This window comes from Belonocnema kinseyi, chromosome 3, assembly GCF_010883055.1.
Source record: "Belonocnema kinseyi isolate 2016_QV_RU_SX_M_011 chromosome 3, B_treatae_v1, whole genome shotgun sequence".
Lineage (NCBI taxonomy): Eukaryota > Metazoa > Arthropoda > Insecta > Hymenoptera > Cynipidae > Belonocnema > Belonocnema kinseyi.
In genome coordinates, this window is record NC_046659.1 from 155,762,273 (window position 1) to 155,770,799 (window position 8,527).

Sequence of the window (8,527 nt, forward strand, 5' to 3'; positions counted from 1 at the left end):
TGAGTTACGGATGATTTTCATTCCCGCGCTCTGAAATTCAATTTGTGCTGGCAGAATGGCGTGCGCGAAATGCAATGCGGCGATGCGCAAACACTTAGAAGGATTTCGGCGATTTTAGAAGAGGTGCCAAGAGAGAAAAATTGAAGATTTTGGTTCTGTATCTGGTATTTCAACAATCAGCAGATACAAATTAACCCATAAGTTTCATTTCATACTCATGCGTTGACGGAAAGTTAGCAATCTTTCTGTCTTAAATTAACCTATAAAGTATATTTTACGTACATAAAGCAGTTGACTTTCAACCAAGCGCGTTACTTAAAGTCATGTTACAATCATCAGTTGACTTTCAACTGGCGAATAATCCTTTTGGTTACATCTGAAAGTCAACCGCCTTTCTCTACTGAAATTCAGATTCTTGTATTACTGTGATGGAATAAAGTTAGGTACGTCTCTCGACGTAAAAGAAAAATATTCCAGGAGAGAAAATTAAAGTTGGGTTAAAAATGCCCATAATAAGTAGACGCGGAATATGTAATCCTTTGTTTTTTCAGAGCTGGGCTTACAGTTTGAATGTTTACCTAATGGCGCCCCCATTCCCGGTGTTCCGCGTTCTAGAACTTCTTCTTCTCCCGACAGACAGCATGCGCCTAGGAGTTCTCATCTTGTCGTCAGAACCCATCCTCCTGTCTCTCGCAATAGATTTCCTTCTGCAGATTCTTCTCTTCCTGCCAGGTCGAAGTCTCCTCCTGCCAATCCTTCTTCTTTAAGCGTACTTGGTTATAAAATTCAACATGTGCGGTCTATTCGGTTAATTCCCAACGCAGATCCGAACAGGATATTCGAAGTTCGAAAATACACTTTCCCTCAGAATTCACCAATTCGATTGAAAGGAAGAAACAAAATACTTTATTCCATGCCAACTGAAGAAACACTGGTATTATCAACGCCCAGTGGTGACGTCTTTGCAATATTCATTGACAATAATAGACGTCTTCGTGGAATACATACAATGAGATACCAGGCACCGTATCAAATCGATAAAAGGGTGAAATTAAACATTAACAGCGGTGCGATTGAATATTTGACTCCAGAAGAAATCAGGGAAACTCCCTTAGCCACCCCAATATTAAGCAATTTTAAAATAGTATTTGGAGACGTCACGGGTAATATTTCATCCACGCCAATAATTTGATCCGAGGAAAAATATAAAAATCTAATATAATTTCATTTTCTATCTGAATTAGGATTACACTGTTACAAATAACTGGTAATTACAATAAAGTTTATTCATAATTGATCTCATCCCCTTATCTTATCTGTTTTGCGAAATTTGATGGAAAATACTAAGATGTCGCTATGGAGGTTTTTATGCGGAATATTTTACTTTATAAATGTTTTGAATAAATTTATTTACACAATTTGAAATATCTCATCGTGCATATTGCAGGAAATTTTTAACATGATCCTATGTGAATTTTCAATCAAATAGTTAAACTTTTAACCTATGAAGATGACATTTTATTTCAAGAGGAGGAATTTTATATCCAAAAGACAAATATTGAACAAAAAAAGACTTGTCGACAATAAGTGAACTTTTAAACATATAATTTGACTTCTAACATAAAAATTGAATTTTTAACAAAATAATTTAATTTTCCAACCACAATAATGAATATTTAACTGAATGATCAAATTTCAAAACAACAGAATAATCGTGAATCAAAAACAGTTTTACTTTCAAGCAAATAGTTGAGTCTCTAAGACTCAACTAACATTAAAAATGTTAAACACAATTCATTTCTAATAAATCAAAAATGTGCCAAGCTCTTATCAAATTTTGCCACTTCATCGAACATGTGTTTTAAAGAATTTAGTTATTATGTTTCTTTCCTTAAAATTGACTTTAATGATATGTAAATATACTCGAATATTTAAGGATGAAAAAAGATGAATTTTCAAGCAAAAAGATTTAGTGCCTAACCGTTTTGTGTTTATTTTGGTGCTTCGCTACTTTTTCTTATGAAAAAGGGTTAGGTATTTGACACGGGGAGGAATGTTACCATTTTTTTGCACTCCTGCATATAATCGTTTATTTCCTGTTGGCGAAAGAAAGTTAGTTACATCTCTCTCCGGAAGAAAAAACTGTGCCAGAAGGGAAAGATACACCTGCAAATTTAAACGACTTTTCTTTATCGTTACGTGCACTAGATTCTAATTCATTTGGAATTCTAAATCATTATCGAATTTTTAAAAGGCTGACTGGTAAATATCTAATTAGAATCGTGATAAGAAAACGAAGAAAGCATGAGTCATACGTTATACGATAATTTAATGTTTATTATGCAATCAGCAGACATTTTATATAGCAGGTGATAATGATTCCTAATTAAGAAAATAATGCAGATAATTAAAATCTATAAATACGCAAATTAGCTCGCACATAAAATGAATGACATTTATTCATACATACGTATAAATAATTAAATATAAAGATCCTTTCAAATGAAAATAAAGAGACAATGTGTGCGACTCAAGATTGAGTCCCTGTCCTTTTTCAGTGACGATTCAAAAAATTTAAATTATTACGTTTTACAATAAACGTTGAAAAATGTTTAACAATTTAAAAATCTTTGCCTTTTTTAAAGAGATGAAAAAAATTACAGATAGGGTTTACTTATCGTTTGGCTGATGAAGAGGTTTGATAGTTGCGTTCCCGCCTGGATTAGCGTTAGTGGAGGCGTAAAGTTCTTCCTGATGTCGCTGATTTTTTTGCTCTCTGATACAATAATAAATATCTGGAGTTAGAAAATAGAAAACAAATTATTACAAAAAAGACGGTTTGAACTTTATTTTACGGAGATAAAAAAAGCACACACGTTATAAATTGACTATTATTAAATAATACCTGATAGTCTTAAAGGTGACAGCTCAATCAAACGCGGTGCTGGTCAAGACCCGCTGGTATTTGAAAGTAGAGTAATGGAATAATTTATTACTTTCCGGTTCTTTTCGTAAGCAAGGAACGCTTACATAATTTACGCCAATAATTCGTGCACCTGAGGTACAACGCTCGCATTTCCTGGAGGGAATACATTTTGTTTCTTCCGCACTTTTCATGATTTTAGCGGTAAAATACACAGCTACACAAAAAAAAAGTGTGCGGATCTGGTAACAAGACACACGTATTCCTAAGGATTTTGGGATGCTGAATTCAAATTCGGTTTCAAAAATCACCCATCACGTCATGGTTGAGCCATAACCTCAAAAAATGACGAAAAATCATGCACTGAGGCAAACAAATTTCAAAATAATGCCAGTGATGCAAATTTTCACTTCAAAAACATGTCGTCAACTGTGAAAGATCAAGCCTTGCCTGATGTCAACTTATTTAACATAACTTTACCCAACAGAACCTGACCTCACCTAACCTGAATTAACAGAAATTAATTGAACTACACGTAAACCTTTGGAAGCATATTTTCCCAGTAGCAAATGTGTGCTACATTGAATAGGTCAACTCGAGCCTAACCCAGAAATAAATCTAACCTAGCCTAACCTAACCTAACCTCACGAAACATAATTAAAATGATTGTGTTGTCCCGTTGTGTTTGCGGTACCGTTTTATTCAGCTTCGGCTTAACCTACACAGAGGTTTAACCTATCCTAACCTAACAAAACCTGACCTAACCTAACATAGCCGAATGAAATTGAACCACACGTGTAGCTATGTAAGCGTACGGTTCTCAGTCTTAAATGGTTTTTTTTTAATTACGATAATTTAATAACGATAAAAAGCAAGATAAAATGTAAACACGAAAGATAGTATAAATATATCCCTGAAGTCTAAGAAAAGCAGAGAGAAACATTTAAGACGGAGAACCGTACGCTTACATAGCTACACGTGTGGTTGAATTTCATTCGACTAGGTAAGGTTAGGTCAGGTTTTGTTAGGTTAGGATAGGTTAAACCTCTATGTAGGATAAAACGAAGCTGAATGAAACGGTACCGCAAATACAACGGGTCAACACAATGAGTTTAATTGAGTTACGTGAAGTTAAGTTAGGTTAGGTTAGGTCAGGTTTTTTAGGTTAGGATAGGTTTGACCTCTTGGCAGGTTAAGCCGAAGCTGATTCAAACGGTACCGCAAACACAACGGGACAACACAATCAGTTTAATTATGTTTCGTGATGTTAGGTTAGGTTAGTTGTCGACATGTTTTTGAAGTGAAAATTTGCATCACTGGCATTATTTTGAAATTTAGTTGCCTCAGTGCATGATTTTCCGTAATTTTTTGAGGTTATGGCTCAACCATGACGTGTTGGGTGATTTTTGATACAGAATTTGAATCAAGCGCCCCAAAATCCATAGGAATACGTGTGTCTTGTTACCAGATCCGCACACTTTTTTTGTGTGGCTGTGATATTTATGCATATAAAATCACCGCAAAGATAATAGCAAAATTCAGCAAAATATTTCGGAAGAGAATACATATGAAAAATTTAATCCTATGTCTGACCCTACCCCTGATGTTTCGCGTTCCATAACTTCTCATTCGCCTGAAAAGTCTCATCAATGTTTCAGACCTCTTGATCTGCTTTCACCTGCCAAATATTCTCCTGCCAAGCCTCCTCCTGTCGAGGCTTTTCTTCGTGCCAGGCCTATGTATCCTCCAGACAGGCCTTCTTCTTTACCAATTCTTGGATATAAAACTAAACAACTTGACTTTGTTCGGATTATTCTCAACGTAAATCCTTATCGGTGTTTCGAAATTAGAAAATACACTTTTCTTAAAAGAAAACCAATTCTATTCAGAACAAAGTATCAGCTCCGTAATTAGGCGAACATAGGAAAAAAAGACACCAAGGCAAAACGGAAAAATAAGAATATCTCCTTTTGGGTTTGACGTCATCTATTATAAATTGAAGCAACTTCGTTTTTAGTGAATTCATGTAAGGGTGAGTCTTAAAAACTTGGCCATTTTGTGTCCAAGCTCTGCAATCAATAATAAAGAAGAGATTGGCAATGCAAAAAATTCTCATATTAGGACATCAACATGAGGAGAAACCTCCCTAATTTTGATGAATCTTAATTATTTCTAATTGTAGCTAAAAATAAAAAAAACCATTGAATATATTATTATCGTAATTTACCTCTCTACAACCTACCTTACATCATTAGTATGAATAATAATATCAAAAAATACATTTTGTAACTTTGATTGTTGTTTTATCGATTATTACAAAAATGTTAAAGTTGTCCTTCGTTTTCATGTCCTGTCGGTCGACAAACTTTTTTTTCAGAATCTATACTCCCCAAAGTGACCAACTTTTTAAGGAACACTCGTAAGCAGGTTGAAAATTATTACGAGAAAATTCCAGGACATTCTCAAAAGGTCCTGATGACATCACAGAATAGTACGTGTATTGCAGGGACTGAGAGCAATAGAATTTGTTCTTTTAGGTTTCTTACTGCAAACAATTCTAAACCAAAATTTCAGGTTTCGCACACTCCAGGTAATTAATTATTTAAATCGTTTAGAATACAACAACTACTTTATTAAATATAAGATCATTACATCTTTCTGTTTTAATCTATAATATAATAAATTCATCAATATTGAGTTTTTTTTTTAAATATGTAGAAGCTATCCCTGTGAATTTGTAATGCCAGTATTAAAAATTGAATATTTTTGCATAGTTCTGGGTACCTCTTTAATAGTTCTGGAGTATCTTATAGAAATCAAGAATGATTTGTTATTTTCATCCTAAATAAGTATGCCTAATTCAATTTGAAAACATCTTTTTTAATATGCAAATATTTTAGAAGTCATGTCATTTTTTTATTGTAGATTCTTTTAGAACATTGACGTAAAAAATTTACATCGTGAACAAGTTTTCTGCTACGAATTTCATGATTTTTTTACACGGTTCCAGAAATCTGAGGCTGTTTATTATCACACAATTATTTAATATGTGTTCGATTTATTCGAAGAGCTTGCTCAATTTACACTACTGAAAGACAGTTAAATGAAATTGTTCATTCAAAGAATAGTATTTTGTTGTATGAATCCAAACAAAGAAATAGAAGCATCAAGTAAGTGTTCAGACGAGGGTTGTTATATCGATTTGGAGGAGTTATGTGAATATTATAAGAAAGTGAATGTTGATAACAATACAACGAAAACAAAGTTTTATTTCAAACTAACATATATGAAATTATCTCTGTTAGTTAGTCTCCATTATTTCTTGAAATAGAAATTCTTGAACTATGGGAAATGTGATGATGTATAAGTTCACTGATCTAACTTAATTTTATACTGAAAAAAGGATTAATGGTACCAAGTGAATTTTACTTGGCTAAAGTAAGTGGATGTCCTGTCTATTTTCAAAGAAACATTTATTTGATATTAATTGAAGACTAAAAATATACATTTTACACCAAATGAATGACTCATTCTTCCAAATGAATGTGCCATGAATTGGAATGAATATTTTTTTGAGATGGGGAAGTGCAATAAAGTAGTTAGTACTTCAATGTAGTACATATTTTTCTAAACAAGCAACTGGATTCTTTTAGTCTAAATTATAATTAATATTGATATTAATATATATATTTTATTTAAACAAATCACATAATTTAAAATCTTGATGTACCCAAAACAGAAAAATTCGACGAAAAATCCACCCCTAGCAGGAATTGAACTTGAGCTCGTCAAGTATAAAGTCCACAGCGTTAACCAAGGCATTACCGCAACATGGACATTGTAAGCCGGAAAACCGTATTTAAACCTCATTACAAATAACAAATCAATATTTTTTCAAATCAAAAATATGGATATTTAATTTAACAATATATTTCTTTAATCTGAAGAAGTATTCAATTTAAACAAATGAAGCCAAATTATTAAATTTTTGATTAAAAGAAATGATTACTTCATTGGAATAAACGTTTATTTGTTATGAATAATTTATTTCTAGTAATCAAAAGAAATATTTTCTACGTCTGAAAAAATTAGAATTTATGTAAAGACAAAACGTTTTTCATCCAAATAAATCCTCCATTTCTATAAATGCATGACCCCTTGTGACAAAAAATATATATTGTAATTTAATTACTATTATTTCAAATTATATTGTTACTTCTTTCATTTGAATAAGCCTAAATTCTGCATTCAAGTATGGAAAAATTCTTGATTCAAATGTGTCTCGAATCAGTTCAAAGAATCGAACTCTTTGAATCAAATATATATTTCTTTGAACGACTAATGATATTTCGACGAATGTAGACCTATTGATTTAAGAAAATCATCTTTTTGAATGTAAGAGATATGTATTTCAATCAAGAAAATACAGCCAAATAATTCATTTCTTTAGACCAAGAAAATATATATGCCTAGTTTAAATAAAAATTACTTCTGTTTAAGAATATTTTGTTGATGCTAATAAATAGGATTTAAGTAAATGCATTTACTTGGTGCTAAGAATGAATTTTGTTCAGTGTACACCACAAATAACAGTATTTATTGTTGCATGCTTTTTTAGTGTTTTTAACTAAACAGTTTTTGTCAATGAGACCAAATTAAGGCTTGAATAATAGTAAAATTTTGATTTTAAGTAACGGGTTGTAAGTTACACGCTACAGAGGTATAACACGGTGCCTGGCATCTAGGCGCTACGAAGGGCGCAGCCGCGAAGACGCAGTACCCTCACTTTTCTGAGAAACGCGGGGGTGTACGCGGAAACTCTCATTTAAAAAGAGGATTCTGAGCCTGGGGCAGCACTAGGGGGCTTGCAGACAAGCGAGGGTGGACCAGGTTGAGACTGGGCACAGGACTAGGAGTTATACTCTTAGTACCCGGTGTTAGTAGTATCTGGAGTTAAAAAATAGAAAACGAACCCTGTGTCATCAATGCGTCATCAATGCGACCTTATTCTGGAACACTACGCATGAACTAGACGGTTGTACCGTGTAGCTCTGATGTTGTAGAAACACCCGGAGATATCGCACTTTTCGCATCAACGTCTGCGAAATCATGCCGAATAACACCAGAAAAGGGGCTAAATGAACCTAATAAATCAAGCCTAAAGATCTGGCTAAACTGGATGATGAGCTTCGTGACATTTTTCCGAAGAATCCGACCTCTGGGCTATTAATTATTGTGTGTGTATTGTGTATAAACCTGAGCTCGTCGATAGAAGCGCTATACGACACATTTGCGCTGCAGAGACTTATACATACCTGGGCGGGTCACAGAGCCGCGTTTAGGGTGTGACACGGAGAGTATCCTTTATAGATATAAAGGATACTCTCCGAAGCAGATACAAACGTCTCATCCGACAGACTTGGTCTTGCGCACTGTCGGCAAAGAACAAAGTATCTGCAACGAATATGCTTGCTGTCCCGGTAGTACTCTAGTCATTTGGAGTGGTACCATGAACAAAGAACGAGTTCACATCCCTTGATATCGGGACACGAAAGGTTATTTACATGAACAAAAGCATGCATCTAAAGTCTTAAGTTCCGCGAC